Source organism: Xenopus laevis, chromosome 8S (genome assembly GCF_017654675.1).
Source record: "Xenopus laevis strain J_2021 chromosome 8S, Xenopus_laevis_v10.1, whole genome shotgun sequence".
Classification (NCBI taxonomy): Eukaryota; Metazoa; Chordata; class Amphibia; order Anura; family Pipidae; genus Xenopus; species Xenopus laevis.
The window spans coordinates 52160735-52178908 of record NC_054386.1 but is presented as its reverse complement, the minus strand read 5'-3'; the positions used below and the strand labels follow the sequence as shown (position 1 = coordinate 52178908).

At 34.4% G+C, this 18174-nt stretch overlaps 1 long non-coding RNA gene across 1 annotated transcript; it reads left to right on the top strand.

Moving 5' to 3' along the window:
* Nucleotides 1–191: 191 nt before the first annotated feature.
* LOC121397724 lies at nucleotides 192–16728 on the top strand. Its single transcript, XR_005963868.1, has 5 exons — nucleotides 192–705; nucleotides 9700–9871; nucleotides 10104–10200; nucleotides 11925–12009; nucleotides 16289–16728. It is a non-coding gene; the product is annotated as an uncharacterized LOC121397724 (long non-coding RNA).
* The last annotated feature ends 1446 nt before the right edge of the window (nucleotides 16729–18174 follow it).

Genomic DNA, 18174 nt, shown 5'->3' with positions numbered 1-18174 from the left:
CACGTAGAATCTATGTTCTGTGGGAACGACACTTGAAATGCCACAGAACGTAGATTCTACGTTCTGCAGCATTTCAGGGTTAGGGAATGGAGGAGTGGCTTTTCAAGCCGCTTGCTCCGTTCCTTTTCGTTCCCCAGCCCCCAGGCAATGAGCAGGGGCTGGGAACGAGTGGCCCCTGAGGCGCGATCGCCCAGGGGCCCCAAGGCAGCAGCAGGCACGTGCAATATATGTGCCCTGCTGCTGCCTGCACTTTCAGAACGGAGGAGCGACTTGTAAAGTCACTCGCTCCGTTCTTAGTGCTCCATTTAGTTTCCCCAGCCCCTAGGCAATGAGCCTAGGCGAAGAACAAAGGGCCCCTGGGTCGTGATTGCCCAGGGGCCCCTAGGCAGCAGCAGGCATGTGAAATCTATGTGCTCTGCTGCTGCCTGCACTATGTGAACAGAGGAGCGGCTTGTAAAGCTGCTCACTCTGTTCAGACTCATTCCCCAGCCCCCAGGCAATGAGCCTAGGCAGGGAATGAGTGGCCCCTGAGGCGCTATAGCCCAGGGGCCCCAAAGGCAGCAGCAGGCACGTGCAATGGACATGCTATGCTGCTGCCTGCACTTCCTGGCCACTAAGCCACGCCCCTTTTACAGGTCATCAGAAGAGGACGGTGCCATCTCTGCCTGCAGCTCTCCTGGATGATCTGGACCCTACTACACCCAGGTTAGTGCCCATCCACACACACAAATACACACAAACACACACTTATTTTCCCATTACACACTTACATTCACACTTACACACAATCACATACATTTTTGGGGGATCAGGGTGGTCACACACATTCACAGCACCCCCAAACACTTGCAGATGCACACAACATGCAATTGGTCAGTTGTACACACACATACACACTTACACTATGTTGTGTCTTTTTTTTTTCTTATCGCATCGTCTGTTTTTTTTGCCTGAAAAAAACTGTTTTATTGCCATTGCGAATAGTGTATTCGCTAATTGCACTGCGCAATACCTTTTTGTATGTTATTTTGGTGATTATACTGCAATTTTGGTGATTGGTGATGCATTTTTAGCCATTTTATTGCATGGTTAGCCATGTTATTACATTTTCAGCTTTGCGAAAGTGTTGTTCCCCTATTTATGTCTGTACAACCTATTTGGCCATGCTAAAATATTCAACCATTGATTCTGACTGCTGATTACAGTAGGCGGGAAAAAAAAGCATTGATTTTTGTGGTTTTGTTGGATTTTAGTGATTTTATACCATTTCGCTTTGTTCTTTGTTACTTCATTTTGACCATGGAAATTTTGTCTGCTATATAACCATTTGGAGGTCTCTGTGTGCAAAATAGTTTGGTAAATCTTTTCATAACTGTTCAGTACACCCCTGGCATTCATATTTAGGATGACTTTTGCTGGTACGTTACAAAATGTGGGGTCTATAATGGGGTAAAATGCAAGCTTTGTGACTATTTTCAGAAATTCTATAAAAACCGTTATGTTTAGCATTGCTTTGCGGTTTGGTTGTTTGCAGTAGAAAGATGTAGTTACCTGCTTTAGATTCGTCTAAATGTGTACTTTCTGAAAATATATGGTTTTCTAGGGTCTCCATACTGTTAGGGGATCTTATGGTGCATAATGCACATACCAGGTGCTTGTATTGTAGCAGTCAGAGGGGCTCATTTATTAATGCATCGCAGGGCTAAAAATCATGCAGAGGCTCAACATTTGCCTTGCGCATGTGTGTATTTTTTTAATGTAGCGCACGATACTTGAAAAGTGTGATGTGCGTGCTATTTTCGTCGCAAACAAATGCGATGATTAAATTTGCGCATTTTCTGTCGCACTGGTTGTAATAAATGATGTGCATAAACCGCAAAAAGGAACTAATTATTTTGTTGTGCGTGTATGGATGCGCTGTTTTAAATAGTTGCGTTACTTGCGGTGCATTATGCTCTAACTATGTGACGGCGATGCGTTCATTTATGCGCTAATATTAGTATATGAAAGGTTTTTAGGTTACCTTCAACACATCTATAAATTAACTCTGCTTAATACAAACATGATAGGGGGAAGGGGATTAAATATGAACTGCAATTGAGTATAAAAATTAATGTTTATCTATACCTTTATTATTACCGCTAGTGTAAGTGTAGTATTGGGTTGCAATTCGTGTTTGTTTGATAAACACTTGTGTCTCCCTGCCCGATGGCCTTTGCACTGAGTATTATTATTTATTATTATTATTAACATGTATTTATATAGCGCCAACATATTGCGTAGCACTGTAAAGTAAATGTGATTATACAACTACATCACATGAATTACATATATAGAATATATGGAGTAACAAACATCACAATCAATACAGGTACAAAGAGGTGAGGAAGGCCCTATGCATAGGCATACATTCTAAAGGGAAGGGAGTAATACACAAGGTGCGGGAGTGGGCAACGTTAAAAAAAATGTATTAAAGTACATTGCTCACACTCAATTGTGAATTGTGTCCTGATAACTTTTAGACTGTGAACTCTATACTGTTCACCTTTCAATAATGTGTAATGTAAACTATCAGGTGGGTTGGGCGCAACAGAGTGTGACACCTACATACATATTTTTGCACACTTGTTGTAAAGGAGTTAGGTCCGGAATGAGAATTAAAATAGGTCCTGGCATTTTAGCTACACAGAGGCCCAAACAGCCCCCAACAGCCCACTAAATAGTGACTTTCTATGGGACCTTATAGCAGCCCCTCTGCCAGTCCAGGCCTGAAAGGAGTGCTTCATAATGTTGTAAAATGTTTAATGTTGAAAAGCTGGTATGTAGTGTACCAGATTGAACAATTTAGCCTATGACTTTGTGTCCCTATGGCACGAAACACATAAGGACTTAGGTGATGATCTTTTTGCTAACATGAAAAATATTTTTTAATACTTCTAACTTCCGTAGTGTAATCTCATACATGCCAGCCTTTCATTATTCAACATTTGCAACATTACCTCCTTGAGCTGAAGGTCTTTGGCTTGAGAACTACTGTCTGTTTGTGTATGTCAACAACAACTATGACCACTAACTGCATTTGACACTGAACATTCTATATATTGTTACTGCTGTATAACATTAAATGCAGTTAAAGGATCAGTAAAAAAACAATGAAACTGTTTAAAAGGACAGATAAGATATTATATTGTTGTGCTTTACTGGTAAAAAGTGGTGTGTATACACAACTTTTGTTTATATATAAACAAGCTGCTGCGTACCAATGGGAACAGCCATAGAACTAAAGATACACTGTAGATAATGGATTCATTCTGTAGAGTCCTATTGTATAGTACTGATTTTATTTGTTATCTGCTGTGTATGTTGTACTTTTTTATTAAAACTGAAATGGTATGTTTTTTTGTTTAGATTGCTATTTTGTTTTTTGACAAAATTTAATACATTTAAAAAATAATACACAGTAATGTACATTATTACTTTGATTGTCTAGTACATATTATTGTATTAAGTTAAAATATTAGTAATGATTGCTTTATTGATAAGGGATTCTGTTCTTGATATTTAAAACATAATTTGTTATTTGTAAATTGTACATGAAATGTAACAAATGTAAAAACATAATAGAAACAGATATCTGCAAATTACAAACAAATCTTTATTGAACACGATCAGACATTTCAAAAAGTACTGCAAAATTTGCAAATACCACTATTTGTTTAAAATGTTCTCTTTAATGTGAAATGTATGTTCTATTTTAATTATGAATATTTTTGTTAAACAATCATACAATTCAAACATTACTGTAACTTTTTCTAAACCAACTATTTCTTCTAATTACCAGTAATATAAATAAATATTGGTAAATAATATATTTGTACATTACTGCTAAGAAAAATGTAATGCACATTTAACTACAAATTTGCTAAGTCTTTATTAAGAATTAACTTAAGGATACTCCACTTGTGGTCCTCTCTAGAAAAGGAAAATGGTATTGATCTATTGTGTGGCACTCTATTTGTCCTCCCTGGCTATATCTTATAGAATGCAGGGAGGAGAAATATACCACTGCACGATACATTGCTGTATTTCTTAAAGAGGCCCACAAGCAGATTATCGGTAAGTTAGTTCTATAAAGACTTTGGCAATTTTAAATTAAATGTGTATTGTTGATTTCTATTTGTAATGTACAAAGAATTTATTTATACAAATTTGTTTGTTACTGGTCATTTTAAATTTTTTCAATAATTCAGAAATCATTATTGAACATGATCCAAATTTTCTTACAGTAATGATATTTTTAACATATGCAGGAGAATGGGACATTTCTCCAGATTGAAAATAAAGCAATTATTTTTTGAACATAAGAAATATCCAAATAGATAATGGAAATGTGCAAAAAAAACTATTTTTTGTAATAAATTCTCAATAATGGCAAGTTTTTGATCAATCTTTAGAAAAAGATCTTATTTGAATGCCTCTATCTCCTGACGAATAATATCTATTTTACCTTCAAAAGCACAATAACACTTTGAGTACTGGATGTATCTATACAATCTAGCATAACAGACTCATGCCAGTTAGACTGTTGAACTTCACCATAGCTGCTATAAACCTCTTCTTCGAGGTCTGGTCCTGCTGCCAGTGATAATGTCTTGAAGACATGTGAAGCATTTTCAGATGGAGATTCCTCTCTGAAGGATCTTGACCGTGTAGTGGTGGATTAGGTCGTAGATTAGGAGGTGCTGTGGATTGTGTTGGGGTGTGAAGTTGCTGGGCAGATGGATTTGCTGTTGGCTCATTCTCTCTTGCTTCTTCTGGAGTATTGAAAGTATGGATTGGTTGAGGTATATAGTGGGATGATCCTGCTTGTGCCTCTTGCTGTGGTAGTGAAACATGGGCTGGTGTTGTTTGTGTGTAGTAATTTTTTTCTTTTTTCTTTGTTTAGCTATTGAGTGCATAAATGAAATAAAATTAAATATATGTCATTAGTAGTTGAGTATTTTTTTATAAAATATTGAGTCTACTGTATAATGATGCTAAATAATGCTTATTAACAAGCAACTATAAGTGAATTAAAAACAGTAATTTCATCAATAATATGTATTTTACCATTTCTTATTTATGTGTAAAAACATGCTGATGTAAATGACATAAAATATATGTGATTACAAATAGTTCCATTGTACTATAACAAATCTATGTTTAACATTTATGTTTTCATATTATATATTATGTCTGAAATTAAATCTTAGTGTGGATTAAACTGATATGCAATGTTAATCTTATAAAAGAAAATCTTATTGAGAAAAGTGCAGTAAATGGTGCTTTGTAATGTTATGCTTCGTATTAATTACCCACATTAGACATTGTGACTTCTAATACATTGCACATATACATAATAATTACCTAATTGAATTCTGTGTCGGATTTGTCCAAAGACGTTCTGTTTCACGACGATTTAAATCATTCCAGCGTCTTTGTATTTGTCTGAATGTTCTCCTGCGACCTGCTTTTAGTGCAATAATTTTTTGTGCTCCTGGATTATGCAACTCCGCATAAACTGGTAATTTATGCATATGTTGGCACATGGTCATATCTGTCATTTGAAAAAAAAAATAATTATAACATTGTTGTGTTCTAGTTCACAGCATCTATAATTACACAATAATAACATACTGCTAGTAGCCATGGAGTAATTACCTCTATTTTTATAAATATTTATAGAAAATGGCAAACATTTCCACAGTAAAAATAAGTATCTGTGAACACGAAATTGCCGTCCATTGAGTTCAATTGTGTTTATAATTTTGTTGATGTCTTTATTTCAAATAACAGAAAATTTAAATGATACAGATTCCGTTAATTACTAGTTTTAGCAATTACAATTTTATTTTTTTGATTGGGCAGCAAAAAAATACAACAACAAAACGATTTAATAATGCTTCTTAAACATTTTCTTAACTTGCCCTTTACTAAAATTATCACTAAATGTGTGTTAATCAAATAAGGGCCTGTTACCTACTATTATATATATATTTATAAATAACTATTGTAACAGCTGACTATGATAAATCCTAAATTAATATTTTCATTAAAGGCCTCACTTTTTTTCAACCCAGCTATACTATAAAATGTGTGTATACATCATGAATACATCTTTAGTGTTGTTGCGAAATGTTTAATCATTAATGTATTAATAAGTAATACTCAGTTAACTATATTAACATGTTTATAGTATGATTGTAAAATATTTACAATATATAGTTTTAATCAAACATATTACCTAATATACTTAATATGATGGTCAACAATGTTGTGTGTGCAACATAACAAGAAAATTATACTACCTTACCTCTTTTTATCTAGCACTTGAACTAAAAAATAAAGTTCTCTTCCTGAGAAAGACTTGCTCCTTTGCTGGCATGCCATGGTTGCTTTCGTTTTCAATATGGCAATAAATATAAGGTGCTTTTCTGCGTGAATCTGTAATCATGTAACCACACCTATTCCACGTGACGAATAAGCGTCAATATGGACGCGTAAAACGTCAATACTAGCAAGTGTTAAAACATGCGTCCATGTTGGTTTCATTTTGCGCTGATGCAGACGTTGAATTCCTGCAGGTGGTGTGCTTGCGTGCGTGACGTGCTGACGCCGATGTGCACAAGAAAAGGCGCAAACATTTACTGCATTATGAGCGAAGCAACTGTTCACCTAGATAATATGTAATTATCTCAGCCTGGCAATTATAGGCCAGTAAGCTTGACATCTGTGGTGGGCAAATTATTTGAAGGCTTGTTAAAGGATCACATTCAAAATTTTGTCCTAATGAATGGCATTATGAGCAACAATCAGCATGGCTTTATGAAGGATAGGTCATGTCAGATGAATTTGATTGCATTTTATGATGTGAGTAAGATTATGGACAGTGGGGGGGCAGTAGATGTGATCTATTTGGATTCTGTTTGATACTGTGCCCCACAAACAACTGCTTTCTAAACTAAGGTCTGTTGGGCTTAATGAAGTCGTTTGCACGTGGATAGGAAACTGGCTACAGGATCAGGTACAGAGGGTGGTTGTTAATGGGACATTCTCTATTTGGAGTAAGGTTCTTAGTGGGGTCCCCCAGGGCTCAGCATTGGGTCCACTTTTATTTAACTTGTTCGTTAATGACTTAGGGGAGGGTGTTGTAAGTAATGTATCAGTGTTTGCAGATGACACAAAATTATCCAGCCCAATTAATTCCATCCAGGATGTGGCATCCTTGCAACATGATCTTGACAAACTGGCAATCTGGGCAGCTAAGTGGCAAATGAGATTCAATGTTGATAAATGTAAAGTCATGCACCTGGGATGTAAAAATATCCAAGCCACTTATACCCTTAATGGGACTGCACTAGGCAAATCCATTATGGAAAAGGACCTTGGAGTCCTTGTAGATGATAAACTTGGCTGTAGCAAGCAATGCCAGTCGGCAGCATCAAGGGCAAATAAGGTCTTGAGCTGTATTAAAAGGGGCATAGAGTCAAGGGAGGAAGGGGTCGTTCTTCCACTGTATAGAGCACTTGTAAGGCCCCATCTAGAATATGTCGTACAGTTTTGGTCTCCATCACTCAAACAGGACATTATTGTATTAGAGAGGGTAAGAGAAGGGCAACTAAGCTGGTAAAAGGTATTGAAAATCTTAGCTATGAGGAAAGACTGGCCAAATTGGGGATGTTCACGTTGGAGAAGAGGTGCTTAAGGGGTGATATGATGACTATGTATAAATATTTAAGGGGATCAAATAATAATCTCTCTAATGCTTTATTTACCAGTAGGTCTTTCCAGCTGACACAAGGTCACCCATTCCGTTTAGAAGAAAAGAGGTTCCGCCTAAATATTCGGAAGGGGTTTTTTACAGTGAGAGCTGTGAAGATGTGGAATTCTCTCCCTGAATCAGTTGTACAGGCTGATACATTAGATAGCTTTAAGAAGGGGTTGGATAGCTTTTTCACAAGTAAGGGAATACAGGGTTATGGGAAATAGCTCATGGTCCAAGTTGATCCAGGGACTAGTCCAATTGCTATTTTGGAGTCAGGAAGGAATTTTTCCCCCTCTAAGGCAAATTGGAGAGGCTTCAGATGGGTTTTTTTTTGCCTTCCTCTGGATCAACTGGCAGGTAGTTAAGAAAAAAAAAAAGGCTGAACTCGATGGACATGTGTCTTTTTTCAACCTTACTTACTATGTTACTATGTATGTTACTATGTAATTCTTAAAGTTATTGTAAACTAACTTAGTATTTAAAACAATGGCAGACCCAGTTACAAAGCAAGAATTGAAGCAATTGCTGCAGTTTTTGCCTTTTTTGAGAACACAATTAGGAAATGTAAATCCTGCCTATAATTCTAATGCTACTTACATTCATAATGTGCAAACACTTGACCAAAATTTGCCTGTGACAAGTCAACATTCTGTCAATTTGGAGTCTGTTCCAAGCATTATAACAGAAACTCAGGTCATGCCACAAGAAAGCATTATAACTGAAGTTATATGTGAAAATACTTCAGAGGCTATTACTACTAACGTTGAGAGTGTGAACAATCGTAAGAAGCCAAATGGTAAACAAAAATTTAAAAGTAAACACTGTGGAAATAACTGCAACATAAGTGAGAAGAAAAACGTAGGAGATTTTTCCTCAAGTGACCTTTCTGAAGATGATAGAAACGTCCAGTCTAAATCTGCTTTGAATGATCAAAACCGTAAGAGAATGACTAAATTCTCTGATGAAGAGTTAGAGGTATTAATTCGTGAAGTAAGTCTATTTGTGATATCTTGATACTATTTTTAAATAGCTGTTGGTGCAGTTCCTAATTTTATGTCATTAATATTTAAATGTAAATCCACAAAGTTAATAATGATCTACTGTTGTAGAATCAATTGTGGGTTTATGCCTTACTTGTATTAAATGCTGGAACTGTTGCTTAGCATTTTAACTAAATTTTATCAAATGAGATAACGAAAATCATTAAAGCAGAATACATATGTCTAAATTACCATGTTAAAGTATGTAGATAAACGAGACCAACGTATTATGCAACAACTGCAATCCTTGCTTTACTTTTCTACATTGTAGTTGATAGCAGGCATCTAATTGCTAAATATTTTATATGAGCCATTTTATTGGTCATTGTTTTTTAACCATGTTCAAAATGTTATCACTTTATTGTCTGAATAATAGAAGATGTTTCACTCGATTTTTCATAATAGGCAAATATGTTTCATTTGAAGCAAAAATCCATAATAATCATTCTTTGTATTTATTAAAACAGAGAAGCAGTAAATAGCACCTTCTGTTTATTTTTTACTGCAGATTGCTTATTCTACACAAAAATACCTTTTTATAACATAACCTCTTAATAGTTAATTAACGTCAACACTTTCTTCTATAATAATGTAAATAGACAATATTGAGTTATAAATTATACTGATGTTAAAAGTGAATAAGTCCAAATTTGAAACTCATTGTCCATCTTATCAACATATAAGTCTTTACATCATCCTAAAATTCAGTCAGGGGATGAAGTAGCACTTTACAATTTCTTACATTCAGTATTCATGATGCAAGTATTATACATTTTAATATTTAAACAGAGTTATCTTACTATGTCATAATTACAATATTAACTGAAAGACTTTTTTTAATTTTTTATTTTACAGATTTTACAGATTTTACTGAAACGTATAATCTACTTTATGGATTTCTAGCATCTAAAATATCACACCAAAGGAAAAATCAAATATGGGAAAGCATAAAAAACAAAGTTTGTTCAGTAGGAGTAGGTCAAAGAACAGTCATACAGCTAAAGAAACGATGGCTGGATATTTGACGGTAAATGTTTATTTAAAGGGACAATTTTTTTTTATACAACTAAAAGACTGATGATATATGTAAAATGTATATGTTTTCAATGGAAAAATAATAGTTCAAGATGGCAATGAAAATACAATATAAATACAGGATTATACTGTAGCTGTTTAGTAATGCCATACTTTCTTTCATCTACTATGAACACTGTATTGATGATTTTTAACACATATTCATTTTTATGTTTCATTTTAAGGTGTACAAAAGATAAACTAAGTGTAATAGAGAAAAAAAGGATAAAAACTGGTGGAGGAGATGAGAAAATTGCATCATTAAATCCATTTGAAGCACAAGTAATACTTTTAAATTACTTTTAATCATAAACTAGTATGACTTTAAAAAACGTGTAAATTATTATTCATAATATTTTTAAAAGGGGCACATTTACCTAAGGTTGAATATCGAGGGTTAATTAACCCTCGATATTCGACCGTCAAAGTAAAATCCTTTGACTTTGAATATCGAACTCAAAGGATTTACCACTATTCCTACGATCGTACGATGAAAGGAATAATCGTTCGATCAAATGATTAAATCCTTTGAATCAAACGATTCAAAGGATTTTAATCTATCGATCGAAGGATATTCCTTCGATCAGGAAATTGTTAGGAAGCCTATGGCTTCCTATCAATTACACATTGCACCTCGGTAGGTTTTAGGTGGCAAACTAAGGGGTTGAAGAATTTTTTAAAGAGACAGTACTTCGACTATCGAATGGTCGAATAGTCGAATGATTTTTAGTTTGAATCGTTCGATTCGAAGTCGAAGGTCGTAGTTGAAGGTCGAAGTAGCCCATTCGATGGTCGAAGTAGCCATATTTGACCATTCAAAATACATACTTTTTTTCCTCTATTCCTTCACTCAAACTAATTAAATGGTCCCCATAATGTTTAAATGTCTGACACATTATCATTTTATGTATTAATATTAACAAATATTGATTACCAAGTTACAAATGTAATAATTAGTCATTTCAAATCGTTGATTATTAAGTTCAACCATTACAAATATTTTTTACTCTTATTAAGGTTCAAGGGACAATAATAGATATTTTAATTAAAGGCGACTCAGCGTTTGATAGTAGTGATGTGCAATCCGTCAGAAATTATGGTAACATACTTTGAAAATGTATTTACTATTGCATCTACTCATGTTATAAATTATAGTAATTCTGAATGACATTTGCTTTCAAATAAATATATATATGAATGTATACCAATAATAACTGCTACTAATATGGAGTAAAGGCCTCACCAAACTACTTGCAGGAATTATTGAAATATAATAACTGTTCTTTTTTTCTATATCATGTAAAATTTACTTATACATATTTAAACACATCTTTCATAAAACCATCTCTCGTAGCACAACAACAATTGCTTTTTAAGTGACACAATATGACTTTCTAGTTATACCCACTTATCTGTTTATTTAAGCATAGGATATACCTTGGTGATTGCATATGTGTTTACTGCACTAACATTCTTTTTTACATCAGGGTATTGCAAGGCTTATATTCCAACCAGATCTACCATAGTTAATTGCATGTTGTGAAAAGCAAATATATAGCTTGGTTAAGACCATACTTAAATAAATAAAATCAACAAAAAATTTATTCTGTAAAACATTTTGACACATATATATCGATATTGTTTATTTTTTTTAAAACATAGTGTAGTACAGGCAAAACATTTTAGATTTCCAGTGTTAAATCATAATGTAGAGACACATAACTAAATGTAAAAGGAATCAAGCATAGCAATTTAATTGTGTTTCCTTAGTGGTTAGCTGTTAAAAGTGTGAAAAACCATTTACGTGGAATGGCAAATTTATCCTTTTAGTCTTTTGGAAAATGTACTACTTGCAATGCTTGATTAAGAAGAAGCTAATGAGCTTTACAGATTGTGCAAGTTGAAAACCTTTTTAACAAAAAATTTTTTTATAAAGGTGGTTTGTGAAAACAAATTTCCACTATATAGGTAATGCTTGTAACTTATGTTATCTCTCATTTTCGCAGCAAAAATTGATAGCATCATCAACAATGAAGACTTCATAGATCTAAGTGATACAGAAGATGTAGCTAGTTCATCTAAAACACAAAAGTCCCAACCTTCTCTTGATGTTGATACTTCCAAAAAAGCTATTCAGGATGAGCTGCTTAAAAAGTGTAAAGAAGGTCGACCGGCTCAAGAAGAGTGTTTGAATGTTTTGAAGGAAATACTGTCTGTAACTAATGCTCAACTTTTGTTAACAAAAGACAACAATTATTTCTTAAAAGCAATCAATAGTGGTGTAAAGACCATAGAGTCTGCATGTTTAGGTTTCCTTAAAATGGAAAGACAATTAGTATTAGCAGTTGAGACAGACACAACAGATTATATAATTAAAAATGCAAACAATTTATTTGAGGCAGACATGGCAGAGTTACCCAATGCAACAGTTAATGACAGCGTTCCTAAATCATCATCAGTGCCACTTCCTTCAAATATTCATACTGTTGATGATACAGGTATTGTTGACAAAGATGACAGCCAACATAATGTTGAAAACATTGATAGTGCTATAGAGCAAAGCTCCACACTCCAAAATGAACACTTATCAATAGAAACACCACCCCCCAGGCGTTCGGGGCGGAAAAGGAAGAGTGAGAAAATTCCAGCAGTATGTAAAAAGTTAGGGGAAAAAAGTGGTAAAATGAAGAATGTATAAGTAAATGTTTAAACAGACATAGTTGACCATTGTAAATGATATATTAATCTTTATATTTAACATCAGTTAACTATGATCTTTTAAACATTCCAAAAACATATTTAGCTGTATCTTAATTGATTATTACACTACATACTTATTACTTTAATTAGTTAGATACAATTTAGTTAACCAGGAATGGACACTTTTTTCTAATTGCATTTTCTTTGCAATTTGCAATTTGTATTTGTATTGAGTGCAATATATAGTTTTTGAAATGCCTCTTCTTAATAAAAATCAGCTCTTAAAAGGTATTAATTTGGGCGCAAAATGTTTTAATATACCATTGATTTTCTTTTGCTGTTTGAAATTAAAATAGGTGTTAGAGTTAATTTTTTTGCTAGTAATTAACCACAAAAATGTCTAAAAGGTATAACCTTCGCTAACAAATGTCATAACAGAGTCTTCAAAAAGTATTACTGTGCTCCAAAAGTAAAACACTAAAGACAAAATATGGAAATTAATAGACTTTCATTATGTAATGTATGCATTACATTTTCCTATGCTAATTGATTAGTATTAAAACAAGAAAAACATCTGAATAATCTATTAAGAAACAACTGAAGTATTGAAGGTTTTTAAAGATGAAAAAAGTCCAGTTGAAAGTATTGTTAATAAAAACATGTTGAGTTATTGTTTACTTATAGTTATTAGAACTAATCAAATATATCAAAAATGACACACATTCCCAATATGTTCTGTAATGTTATTTATTTTACAGTAAATCTGTTAATTGTACAAACTTGTACAACATATTTCCTTCAATAAAAAATGTTATTGCATTTGATGTTGTACTTATTGACAATACAAGTAATATTGTAACTGTTTTGTTTAAAATCATCCACAGAGTTAAAAGTGAATGATATAGCTATTAGTAAAGAAACTTGTATTTATAAGTTGAAACAATAAATAAATTTCAGATATATAACCATTTCTCTCCTCAACCCATGTACTGTTTATGTGGCTGTAGTTCCTGGTGTATCTGGAGTTTGCATTGCTTAGTCACACTTGCTATACTGTTGCTTGTATATATTCTATAAAATATATATATGTGCCTTCAACTATGTTACTTCCGGTCGTTGCATTAGCAGATTTACTGTATATACATCCTAGTTTTTTTTTTTTTTACAAAACACTACTTTGTTCCAAATTATGAAATCCATGTTTTGGCACTGGAAAAGTGTTTAGAAGCCACAGGTTAGCCTTTTTTTTTTTACAATAAATACTTTGAATACTCTGACTGCGGATGTTTTTATTGATTTAAACTGTAGACGAATAAGAACTTAAAATCCACTGCCACAACATCTGTTCCTTTGTTTACAAAAAAAACATTAATTCCAGTTCAATACCGAAATAGTTAATTAAATGGACACTGAGATCATCTTCCCTGCCAGTAGTTTGCTTGCTGACACCCCAGCATTAAATTATCTAAAGGATGCAGATAAAGGAAAAGTAAATGTAGTGATCACAATGGCCACACAAAATCACGCAAACCATTCTAATTCAAAGTACAAATTACAGTGGCAGGCAGATAGCAAAGATTTACAAAGGACTTAACAACCCCCCTACTACATAGCAAAGGACCGATAATCAATAATGCAAACCCAAGTCATAAATACATACCACTTGATTTATACAATTTTAGATTGTTTTCTGCTCTATTATTTTTCCCAAATTACTAATTATGCGACTACATAACACGCATATAAGGGTGCTTAATGGCGCATTTTGCACACTATGACGCATAATGCGAATGGAAGGAAGCAAACATATATAATGTCTACGCACTATGTCAGTTTGAGTCAATCGTACATCAGTTTGCGTCCATCATAGCGTATATGTGCGTCAGACAGAGCGCGAAACTATGCTTTAATGCTTTGCTTGTAAAAAATTATCTCATTACAAATGGCTATAACCCAAAATTATCAGCTTGCCTTATTAGCAATACTACATCAAAATTTTGAGAATGCAGAAACAATTGAAAGGCCAAGGTTGAGGGTTCCCAGAAAATGTAATGCTCACACGGTTATGGCAAATTTAACAGATTAAGAGATCAGGTTAAGATACCGGCTGGGTCGTCCAGCAATAACAGATTTGTATCAGCGAATCAAACATTACATTGAACCATCGACAAAACGTAGCCATGCTATTCCAGGGATGTCAAAGTTGCTAGCTACATTGCACTTTCTAGCTTCTGGCTCATTTCAAACAACTGTTAGTGCATGTAGTGGTTTTAGTCAGCCGACTTCTTCACACAATTTAAAACGTGTTTTAGCTGGCATTTGTAGCTTATCACCGGAGCTCATAAATTATGACATGAGTACAGCTAATTTAACAAAGATTAAAAGTGATTTTTACAACATTTCACAAATGCCAAATGTCATTGGAGCAATTGACTGTACTCACATCGCATTGATTCCACCTGCTGATAAAGAGCGTTATTATTACAACCGTAAAGGCTTCCATTCAATGAATGTACAAGTATGTATAGTGTAATATTTTATTCATTAATATTCACATTATGAATTACAGCACAATAATGGTTTTGACACCTTCTAAACTTTATTTAACAAGGCTGTCTGTGATGCAACAAGTAAGATTATAGATGTTGTAGCAAAGTTTCCAGGATCGACACATGATTCATTCATCTTCCGTAACTCACACTTGCATCAACGGCTTGAAGCAGTACAAGCTGGAAGTTGATGGCTCCTTGGATAGTACCTAAAAGATGGGAAATGGCATTCACTTAAATGACTGTATTTTTTCATTTATACAATACCACTCTCTCTAAATCTCTATAACTTTCTATCTATCTCTCTCTCTCCTAGGAACATTTTCATATGGATGCATTGATATTCAATGTCTAGTTATGTAATTTGTGTGAAACAACTTATTTTCCATTTTATCATAATACTTATACTCAATAAAGAAGCCAATGTTATACTTAGGGGCCGATTCACTAAGGGTCGAATTTCGAAGTTAAAAATACTTCGAAATTCGACCCTCGGATTGAAATCCTTCGACTTCGAATATCGAAGTCGAAGGATTTAGCGCTAATCCTGCGATCGATCGATCGAAGGATTTTCCGTTCGATCGAACGATTAAATCCTTCGAATCGAACGATTCGAAGGATTTTAATCCAACGATCGAAGGAAAATCCTTCGATCAAAAAATCACAGGCAAGCCTATGGGGACCTTCCCCATAGGCTAACATTGACTTCGGTAGCTTTTAGCTGCCGAAGTAGGGGGTCGAAGTTTTTTTTAAAGGGGAAGTACTTCGACTATCGAATGGTCGAATAGTCGAACGATTTTTCGTTCGATTCGTTCGATTTCGTTCGAATTCGAACGAATTTAACCAATTCGATGGTCGAAGTACCCAAAAAATACTTCGAAATTCGAAGTATTTTTCATTCGAATCCTTCACTCGAGCTTAGTGAATCAGCCCCTTAATGTGGATTATAAATATGGAATTTCAGTTGTACAGTTTGAAAGTTTAAGAAATAATTGGTGGCATTAGGCTAAGGAGACATGTGTTTTTGAAAGCACACATTAGCAGTTTGTTGTTATATTGTATCCAAATTAACAGGTCAACTAAATTATACTACTTAATCATTAACATTTTATACTTTAAAGGTGACAGTGTTTATGCTGTGAAACCATGGCTTATTACACCCATACTCAACCCACAAACTGATGCAGAAGAAAGATTTAATTCCAGCCATAAAGCTACGAGATGCATCATTGAAAGAACTTTTGGAATACTAAAAAGCCGTTTTAGATGCCTGGATAAAACAGGGGGTGCTTTAATTTACAAACCGGAAAAAGTTTGCCAAATAATTTATTGCTTCTGCATTCTTCACAATTTTGCACTCCTTCATAAAGAACATATTGAAGTTGCCAATGATCTGACTCCACAAATAGATGATATCATAGTTCAAAATAGAGATCAAAATCAAGAGGGTGTGCTATTACGCAGGCAACTTATTGCAAACTATTTCCAGTGGTAAGTAACAAAACATAAACCAATATAGTTACCATAGATAAATGTTCCTGTATATGCTATTTCCATTACCTACGTGATCTAAGTGTAGAAAATGAGATTTAAGAAGTTGATACATTTTGTTGCAACAAGACTTTATATGTTTTACACCATTATCAGTGGAAACAGAAATGTAACAATTCAATCATCTGCCTTTCATGAAGTTCAGATTATTTTTGGTAGGGACAAACTGGAAACATTTTTGCATTTAAATGTACAATTTATTTTTACACTTATTGCCGATGCAATTTCAAGTCAATAAGAATAATGTATAGTTGTTATTGTAAATTTGACCTTGTGAAGTAGCCTGCATACAGTGAAATGCAAATTTTTGCTTTATAACAAACCAAAGTGTACTAAAAAATTAAAAATAATTGGTATAAAATTATAATTTGTATAATTTTTTTTGCAGAATTAATCAAGGAATGGTTAAGATGTTTTTCCTAAAAGAATGTCTTAGGCATCTGGAGTTTGATAAGTGACTAAATCTAACAACGTGTTTTTTTGGATATAATTCAATAGCTTCAAATAAAATTTATTTTGTGATATAACAACTGTATTATTGTTTAAATTTACACATTTCATTAGTGCATGAAACTTACCACCAACTGCAGTATTATTATCATTACATGCAGTGGTGTAAATAGACATTACTGCGCCCCACTGCAAATTATTTATCAGGTCCACGATACCGGTTGACTCTCTTTGACAAAATGTTTTGGCAAATGTTTAAAAATTTTACCCTTAAAGGGCCCCTATACCTGCTGGGCCCCCTGCATATGCATGGTCTTATCCTATATAATAAAGTTGAAGTGTCTCTGTGTCCCTGTGTCCGTGGGATTGCGCTACTGTGCATGTGCCCCACGCACCGTCGTTACATACAATCCTATCTGTTGCTATTACTCAGCCGCTTCCCCGGCGTCCCCACCCTCAGTGGGCGGAGCTTCGGCGTAACTCCTCCCGCGTACTGCGGCCTCCTCGCCTGCTGACGTGTGCGCGCCGCACTGGCCGCTGAGCGAGTGAGTTGAGGGGTGCGCGTCGTGTCTCCCGGTGGACGGGAGTGCAAAGTGCCAAAAAAGCATGTCATTTATAATTTTTGCACTTTGCTGTCCAGGAGTAATGAACGAATGGATCCCCACTCTCCTTTTGTTACAGGGGCAGGAAGCACCCACACATCAACCCCCTGGGCTTTAAGGTTGGTGGTCAATGTCAGTAAATATTGGGGTCCATAGGGCCTATTATTTTAGTTTCATGAGTTCCATTGCAACCTCTCCAAAACTACTACCAATTGTGAGTAGGCTGGGTAAATAAACAGAGTTCAATGTAAACTTAGAAACAAGAGAAACAATTACCCTCACAGTAAAAAACAGATGGTGCTTTGTCACTGGTCTCTTACTTGGAATGTCTCAGCTACTGTCAAGCCATTTTAATCTGTTTCTATAAAAGTTTTTTCTATTTAAAGCTCTGTTATTTTATGAAA